This window comes from Odontomachus brunneus, unplaced genomic scaffold (assembly GCF_010583005.1).
Source record: "Odontomachus brunneus isolate Ranch 3 - 2012 unplaced genomic scaffold, Obru_v1 Obru_scaffold_068, whole genome shotgun sequence".
NCBI classification, from domain to species: domain Eukaryota; kingdom Metazoa; phylum Arthropoda; class Insecta; order Hymenoptera; family Formicidae; genus Odontomachus; species Odontomachus brunneus.
The window spans coordinates 879810-889888 of NW_022639518.1; the positions used below are offsets into that span (position 1 = coordinate 879810).

Sequence of the window (10079 nt, forward strand, 5' to 3'; positions counted from 1 at the left end):
AAAAAAAAAAAAGCGAAGCAGTCGTCGGCGGGACTCGAACGCACGCCGCCGGCGCAAAAATGTATGGACGGGAGCCTTAGTCGGCTCAGCTACGCCGCTTACTCGAAAAAGATTCTAATGTTCTTCTTTACATGGGACATAGTTGCGTGACCCTAACTTTGTTTTGTAATTTCTCCTAAACGAAGGCCCATTGGCACAAACGCCTTTAGGGTTTTTATTAGCTACATGTAAGCTATCGAACGCACTATGACTCGTTGGAAAAGCGATTTCCTAATTGGCGTCATCTCCTTGTCAGTCACACACACACACACACACACGCGCGCGCGCGCACGTACGCACGCACGCACATAGTGTGTCCCAATAGTCTTGCAACCCCTAAATATTTTCGAAAAAAATGCTTAATATAAAAGTTGTAAAGTCTAAAAATATGTATCTACTGATCTCATCAGTTTGACCTTGAGTGGCACCACCAAGATTAAACCATCAAGGTCGAGGTCAACTTTGCTAATAGAAGTATGTATCTTTTTATTACGGAATTTTATTCTACGTAAAGAAGCAAACAGCTTTTGTTTGAAAAACTTTTTTATACGATCTCTATTTTCTTAGATATTTAAAAAAATATCTACAAAATTATTGATTTAAATAATTATTTACTCGAATTCTACCAACTTTACTGAAAAATAACAAGAGATAAAAATAATCTATTTTCTTCTCAACTGAAATTTTTTTCAGAATTTTCTAATTAACTCTTTAATATTGCATTTTTTATATTTTCTTGAAGTATTAAAAAGTTTATATAAAATTCTGAAAAAATTCTCAGAGCTCTATGAGAAGAAAAGAAACAATTTTAAAATAAACAATCTCTTGCTATTTTTGGTAAAGTTGATAGAATTTGAGTAAAAAATTATTGAATCCAATAATTTTGTAGATATATCCGTAAATATCTTAGAAAATAGAAGTGGTATAAAAAATGTTTTCAAACAAAAGTTGTTTGTTTCTTTACATAGAATAAAATTCCGTAATAAAAAAAATACATGTTTCTATTTTAAAAACCAAAATTGATCTCGACCTGACCTTGGTAAGATCAAACCAATGATACCTTTGTACCATATGCTTGGTATCATAGAAGGAGGAGGGCGTATTAGGTGACGACGGGACGTCGTGCGTTCGGAACCTACATCTTTTTCGTTCCGAAGAGAGAAAAATATCGAGAGAGGAATTTGCTAGACTGGGATTCGAACGCGGTCCTTTCGCTTGCCGGCCGACTGCTCTAAACCACTGGGCTACTTGATGCTCCACATTCACGGTATATATTCTCCTCTCTAGATAACGTTCAGAGATGCCGTTCGAAAGTGACATCTCTAACGCTATCCCGAACGCACGGCGACTATAGAAAGAAACAATTACTGTACCAGGTAGTACAGCTGTCAGTCTCTCAAAGTCAAAGATTGCTATACTCCAAGACTTGCTGTCCATATATGCCCGTCTCCATCGTTGCCCCTCCTCATCTGGTGTAAATAATATAAATTCGGTATTGGTCCTATGTATTTCGGTGCCAGTTTTTGCATTTATGGCCTTTTCCTTACTGGACAGCGTGTGATTTTTCTTCCACATTACATCTCCGATCTTAGGCTTCCATGGCATTCTTCTAAAGTCATAGTCCTTTTCTTGTTTCTGAAACACTCTGGCCCTGTTAATTCATACGAGCTCATAGCTACTTTTAGTTTTTGCCTGAGCTCGTTCGGTGTTTGAGAGTTTTGTAAGTCCCTTTCTAACACATGTGGTCCTGCAAGTTCTCTCCCGGTATTTAGGTAGGCGAGTGAAAAGCCGGTACTGTTGTTTTTCGCGGTGTTAAACGCAAATTTGATCTGACTCAAATATACATGCCAATTTTAATGGTTATCTCCTACGTATTGTGCGATCACTGTTTTTAAAGTGCGGTTTGCACGTTCCACCAGATTGCATTGCGACGTCCATACGGATGTTAGCCGTTGCTTTATTCCTAATGCCTGAGTAATCTTCTTCATATCTCCTGATTTCATTTGAGTACCGTTGTCCAAGACAAGTGTGTTCGGACAACCGTGTCGGTAAAGAATTTCTTCTAGTAGCGCTTGTGAGACAGCAGTTTCGGTCGCTTTTCTCAAAGGCCGTATTTCAAGTCACTTTGTGAATCTATCCTGCATCGTGAGTACCTATGTGTATTCTTTGCTCGAGCATGGGAGTGGTCTAATGAGATCTATTGATACCTACTTTCAGACTTGTTGCACATTGGTCGCGTGCATTTGTCCTGCCGGTTGTTTTTGAGGGGTTTTATGTGCAAGGCAGTTTGTGCACTTTTGAACATACCGATTTATATCCTTGAACATTCCAGGCCAATAATATACAGGCCAGTAATAATACAGGTGAGCTATCGACTAATTGTTTTTGCAATTCTGAGGTGGCTTGCTGTCGGGTCGTCGTGATAATTTTGTAGAATATCAGGTCGATGTTCGTGCGGTACGTATCGTTTCCATTACTCCCGATTTGGTACTTCCTTGAAGTCCAAACTGTGCAAGATGTGTCTGTACAGTATTTCCTGTCGTATCTCGTAGTCTGGTGACTTTTGCGGTTGTTTTTCGGTATCTTCATAGATACCGGCGGTACCATGGGGGTTTTATCTCGGCCTCTATTGCAGCGATTTTTGGCTATTGCGATAATGCATCTGCGACTTTGTTCGAGTTTCTCTTCCTATACTACTGGATGTCAAATGTATATTATTAGGACCTTAACTTAGTTTCCGCCCGCAAATGTTAGATGGCAATGCAAACAGTTCTAGTAGTCATTACTAACGAAACAGGTAGTTTGTGATAAATTTCGACATTTCTCGATAACATTCAGTCAGCATACACAATTATTTTCCTAAACAACAATTTCTTTTGCTTTGTGAAAAATGGAACGCGATAAAGTGTTTTTTCGACATGTGCTTTTGCACTATTTTGATTTGAAAAAAAGTGTAGCAGAAGTTCATCGATTACTTGAAGAAGGTTATGGTGATCGAGCTCCATCACATACAACATGTAAAGAGTGGTATAGACGATTCAAAAGTAATGATTTTGATGTCAATGACAAACCACGCTCAGGACAGCCAAAAAAATTCCAAGACGATGAATTGCTAGCATTATTGCATGAAAACTCGGCTCGAACGTTACAAGAACTTGGAAACGAGCTAGGAGTTACTGAAGCAGCTGTTTCCAAACGTTTACACGCCATGGGAAAGATCCAAAAGGAAGGAAGATGGGTACCACATGAATTGTCTGAAAGTGCCATTCACAACCGTTTCAATATCACGGTTTCGTTGCTTGCCAGGCAAAAAAAGAAGAGTTTTCTGTGGCGTATTGTGACTGGCGATGAAAAGTGGATCTACTACGACAATCCCAAACGCAAAAAATCATGGGTAGACCCAGGACAACCATCAACATCGCAGCCAAAACGGAACATCCACGGTCATAAGGTAATGCTTTGCATTTGGTGGGATCAGCAAGGAGTGCTGTACTACGAACTGCTGAAACCAAACGAAACTGTTACTGCCGATGTCTACAAATGTCAATTGAACAAATTGAATGATGAGCTGTTGCGAAAAAGACCAGCAATAGCGAGTAACAGGCGCAAAGTTATTCTCTTACACGATAACGCTCGGCCACACACTGGAAAAACCGTCAAAGAAACACTGACGCAGCTCGAATGGGAAACTCTTCCTCACCCAGCGTACTCACCAGACATAGCGCCTTCTGATTACCACTTGTTCAGATCGATGCAGCACGGCTTGAGTGGTACACGCTTCCGAAATGTTGAAGAAGTGCGAGAATGGGTGGACGAATGGATTGCTTCGAAACAAACATCGTTTTATCGAGATGGTATCGCCCAGTTGCCAGAAAGATGGCAAAAAGTTGTAGAAAGTGATGGAAAATACTTTCATTGAAATAATTTAAATAAATTTTTTACAATAAATGCTTTTTCTCAGTATTTTTTGGGCGGAAACTAAGTTAAGGTCCTAATAAATATAAGATGCATTTTCAAAAAAAATATAAAAGTTGTGGAGTCTAAAAAGATGTATTTACTGATCTCATCAGTTTGACCTTTAGTGGCACCACCAAGGTCAGGTCGAGGTCAACTTTGCTTTCTTAAATAGAGCTTCTTTTGAAACTTGAACTTCCACCTTCCTAAACATCCTGAAGGCGATTCTAGTTTTGGTAACCATTTCAAGAACTGGTAGTTAGAACTCTGAATTTATACCCTTCAAGATAGCATCTCATTTTACAGATGCCCGAAACTACCGCGAGACATTCTAATCCTGTTACACTGTAGTTCTTTTCACAGCTGTTTAGTGTTCGACTTGCGTATGCGATTACTCGGTCGCCGTCTTCGAAGTTCTGAGTGATGACTGTTCCGAGATCGTATTTATTCACGTCGGTTTATAAAGTAAACTTTAAGGTAAAATTTAGACAGGTGAGAACCGGTGCTGATACGAGGGTTTTCTTTAACTTGCTTCTCTTCCTCTGTCTCCCAATGCCATTTTATTTTCTTTTTTGTAAGATTTGTAAGCGGTGCGGCTATCTTGGAGAATCCTGTGATGAATCTTTTATACCATGAAGCCATACCAAGGAATTGTCGAATGTATTTCACGTTCCTTGATGTCGGCCAGTTATTTACCGCGCTTGTTTTTCTGGATCCGTTCTTATACCTTTTTTGTCGATAATGTCCTAGATATTTCAGGTTCGGCCGACAACAGTGGCACTTCTCGATGTTTAATTTTAACTTCGTTTTTCTCAATCGTGCGAATATTTTCTTGAGTATTCGTAGATGTAGGTCAAATATCTTACAAGGGGACTGCACGTACCTGATGTTGACCACAGATTTTGATGAATTTTTTTGGGTTATTCTACAACACTAATGTACATTTTGTGCAAAAGAATTTTTGTCAATACCTCTTCATTTCGGAGAAAAAAAATTTATTTTAGCCTTATAAGCCAAGCGTGTGACGAAAACCTTAAGTGCTTCAATGGCTGCGGCGGTTTAAGCGAGGTGTGTTTTTTTTTTTTGGCTTGGGTTTAATCTCCGGGTCATCCAATTTTTCCTTCATTTTATTGTTGTTTTTTTCATTCAAATTATAGAGCAAGGACACAATAAACACAAAAGTACGAAAAAGAAATATATTAAACATGATTATAAATGATAAAACATTAAGAAATATGTTGTATGAAATTATGTTAAAATTAAAATTATGTTAATCTTACGTTTCACTTATATTTGACGCTGTTTTTTCCATTCTCTGAAATTTCATATAGTGTTTATTTTACTTTATAAATTTCTAATATAAATTCCAAAGGAAAGGAACGGAATGGTCCAAAGTAGTTAGCGAATCTATAGTCGTTTGCAATTACTCACTTTTGTCACAAAACTGCGTCTATTCGCTACGAATGTAAGAAATTAAGCGGTGAAATTGCTTCAAATTTAACGATAATTTCCAGTAAAAAACTTTTGAGAAGTCACGCGTTAACATTGCCAGATGCACGTAAGCTTAGCCTGAACATCTCACCTTAAAAACTGGTTTAAAAAAGGATAATATACAAGATATTTGGCGCAAGAAAATTACCTTATGCGAGTTACAACACGTTTATCATTCTCCATATTCTGTAAATCTAATACGAAAATCAGTAACGCGTTTGATTTCTCGCATCCCGCGTCTAAACTCTCTCATTTAAATAATGTAACAACCGGTACTCAACCTATAATAAATCTACGACTGACCATTTCTAGATGTAATTTAAATATATTACTAAACGATTCGTTAACATTCAAATTATTAGAGAGATTTTTTACACGAGTGAGCCAAACTAAAGTATTTCACATGTCCATTCTGATATTCAGGTTCGCCCAAATAAAGACAATCGTTGCAGGATTTGAAACTATCTTGGATCATTTTGTTCCTTTCCTTTGGAATTTACATTAGAAATTTATACAGTAAAACAACACTCAAATATCAGAGAATGGAAAAAACAGCGTCAAATGTAAGTGAAACATAAGGTTAACATAATTTTAATATAACATAATTTCTGCGTCTCCCAAGCAGAATACTTAACTAAGTATATGCTTACACGAGCGGCGCGCTACTAGAGCATGCACGCCTATTATATTTCAATAAAAATTTATACACACTTATTTAAGAAATCTAGCAGTGTAGCGATCACGATAATAATGTAAGGAGTTAATATAAATGGTTTTCATTGCAAATATTACGTCTTTCAAGCAGAATATCTAACTATATGTTTACACAAGTGATGCGCTACAAGTTACATACGGGCCTATCATATTTGAATGAAAATTTATGTACACTTTTTGGAAAATTTGAATGTGTAACGATCTCCATCATAATGTAATAAACAAGTAAGGAATGACTTTCGTAGCACACATTGCGTCTCCCAAGCAAAACATCTAACCGAGAATATGCTTACACGAGCGGCGCGCTACCAGAGCATACGCGCTTATTATATTTCAATAAAAATTAATACGCACTCCTTTGAAAAATCAAGCTGTATACCGACCTCGTTAATAATATAAAGAACTAATAAAAAATAGTTCTCGTAGCGCACATTGCGTCTCCCGAATAAAATATTTAACCGAGTATATGCTTGTTCAAACGGCGCACTATCAGAGCATACGCGCTTATTATATTTCAATAAAAATTTATACGTATTCTTTTGAAAAATCTGGCTGCGTACCGACCTCGCTAATAATGTAGGGCACAAACAAAAAATGGTTTACGTAGCAAACATTGCGTTTCTCAAGCAGAATAACCTACTATATGCTTACGATAGTGGTGCGCTACATATTGTATGCACGCTTATTATATTTGAGTAAAGATTTATGCGCACTTATTTAGAAAATCTGGCTGTGCAACGACCTAGGTAATAATGTAAGGAACAAAAAAAATGGCTTTCCTGCCAAACATTGCGTCTTGTAAGCAGAATATCTAACCTTGTATATGCATACATGAGTGATACGCTACAAGAGAGTACGCGATTATTATATTTAAATAAAAATTTATGTACATCTGTTTGTAGTCTGGCTATGTAGTGACCTTGATAATAATATAAGTAACAGGTAAAAAATGGTTTTCATGGCAAACATTTGGTCTCTTAAGCAGAATATCTAACCAAGCATACGCTTGCGCTAGAGCTTACGAACTTAAAGAATTGAAAAACCTGTAATTTTGTCAAGTATGTAGTGTTTAATATTGTAACAAATATCATTATGAATATACTTTGTACGCGATTTGGAAGATTCAATAATGTTGAAATAGGGTTGCCATATTTTAATCGGCAGAAATATTTTTAAGATGTTGCATTGATCTCAAATAAATGTTAAAGTAACATTTGAAAAATATATTTTTTGTTATGTTTTTAAAACGTTTAAATAACATTCAGAAAAATCATATCACAAAATAACATGTGAAAATTATATTTGCAATATTATTAAAAAATGTCTAAACAATGCACATAAAGTTAACGTTTCTAAACGTTAATTTAATGTTTCTGGGTATCCATGTCCATACTGAGTTCTTACTGGGTATCCATGTCCATATACGACCAGATTTTGCAAATACATATGCATAAATTTTTATTGAAATATAATGGTTGCATTCTTTTATTAAATATAATACTCGCGTATGCTCTTGTAGCATATCTCTCGAGTAAATATTACCTACATTAGATATTCTGCTCACGCAATGATTACTACGAAGATCAAATTTTACTTACTTTATTATGGAGGTCACCACACAGCCAACTTTTCCAAATAAGTGTACATAAATTTTTATTAAAATATAATATGAGCGTATGTTCTTGTAGCGGACCATTCGAGCAAACATATACGAAGTTAGATATTCTGCTTAAGAGATACAATTCGCTACGAGTGTCATTTTATATTTGTTCCTTACTTTATTTTGGAGATCGCTACACAGCCAGATTTTCCAAATAATTGTGCATAAATCTTTATTCAAATATAACAAGCGCGTATACAACTTCTAACGCATTATTCGCGTTAAACATTTAGTAGGTTAGATACTCTGCTTGAAAGACGCAATGTTTGCTACGAACCATTTCTTATTTGTACCTTATATTATTAACGAGTTCGCTATTTTACAGCCAGATTTTTCAAAAAATGGGTATAAATTTTTATTGAAATATAATATGCGCGTATGCTCTTATCTGGTAGGACGCCGCTCTAGTAGGGCATATACTGGGTAAGCATATACTGAGTTAGGTATTCTGCTCGGGAGATGCAATATTTGCTATGAAATCTATTTTTATCTTAATTCTTACATTATTATCGAAGTCGCTACAAAGCCAGATTTTGCAAATAGGTGCGCATTAATTTTTATTTAAATATAATGATCACGTATGCAACTTGTAGCGCACTACTCGTGTAAGTATATAGTTGGTTAGATATTCTGCTTGAGAGACGCAATGTTTGCTACGACAACCATTTTTTTATTCGGTACGCAACCAGATTTTTCGAAGGAATTAAAAGGAAGAAATGAACGGTATAAATTTTTATTGAAATATTATAGGCGTTTATGCATTTTGTAGCGCACCATTTATGTAAACATATAGTTGGTTAGATATTCTGCTCGGGAGACGCAATGTGTACTACAAAAATCATTTTTTATTAGTTTTTTACATTATTAGCAAGATAGCTACACAGCCACATTTTTTAAATAAGTGTGCATAAATTTTTATTGAAATATAATAAACACATATGGTCTTCCATAGAAGGAGGAGGACATACTAGGTGGCGGCGGGACGCCATGCGTTCGAGATCTGTGTATCTTTTCGTTCCAAAGGGAGAAAAATATCGAGAGCGCGGTTCTGCTAGGCCGGAACTTGAACCCGGGTCTTTCGCTTGCCGGGCGACTGCTCTAAACCACTGAGCTACCTGACGCTCCACGCTCACGACACACTCCTCTCCCCAGATAACGCTCAGAGATGCCGTTCATCTCTGACGCGATCCCGAGCGCACGGCAACTACAGAGAGAAACAATGTTACTGTACCAAATGGTACAGCTGTCAGTCTCTCACGAAGACCATTTTTACTTGTTTATTATATTGTTAGCCATGTTGATACACAATCAGCTTTTGCAAAAAATCGTGCATAAATTTTTATTCATATATAATAGGCGCTTATGTACTTGTACCAAATCACTCGAGCAAGCATGTTTAATATTACTTATTTTACTATATTTTACACAAATATGTTCACGTACGTAACCCACACAGCACGTAATATTGCAGAAATATTGCAGTGATATTGCAATATAGTGGTAATATTACATATCACAGTGAAATATTACAGAAATATTACTGAAATACCCTAACAGCACGCGACGTACTGCGTATCATCCCATTTTCGTACTCATTGTACTGTGATCATCTGTGACGTACTAAGTTGAACGCTAGAACGTCACTTATAGTATCATTCGGTTTTCTTTCACGTTCGAATGTTCTCAGATTTCACTCAGGGATACGGAAATGATACGTACGCTTTTCTATCGCGTGCGTACATTCTCAAGACTCTTTGACTGAAATGATACGTACGCATTTGTATCGCGCGTGTATTTACTCAGAACGTACTCATTCGATCGCAGTACATATGAGAACATTCTGAGATAATCGCAATATACGCATTGCGATCTACTCAGAACGTCCTCAGAACGTCCCCGTGTTGTTAGGGTTATACCGTTTTTTCGGAGAAAATAATCTCTTTAGATTTAATATTCGTACTTGTTTTAATTTGTGGTTTTTTTATTTCATTAAAATATTATATTCTCAAATGAAATATCATTTTTTAAAATGATGAAAATAAAACTTTTATTTCGTTCAAAGAAACCATGTCATTTGATGAAACAACACTATTGTTTTAAATAATATTTTTTAAAAGTTTCTCTTAAAATTTAGTAATTCGATTTGTTTAATTTGGATTTTCTTGAATTTTTTAATTTTTTTTTGTTTGGATTAATCATTATAACATTTTGTTAAAAATAT

The 10079-nt window shown here is 36.1% G+C and overlaps 1 protein-coding gene across 9 annotated transcripts in view; it reads right to left on the reverse strand.

Moving 5' to 3' along the window:
• LOC116846727 (ankyrin repeat domain-containing protein 50) overlaps positions 1-10079 on the reverse strand; it is a 692623-nt gene that overhangs the window by 346456 nt on the left and 336088 nt on the right. The window lies entirely within an intron of this gene.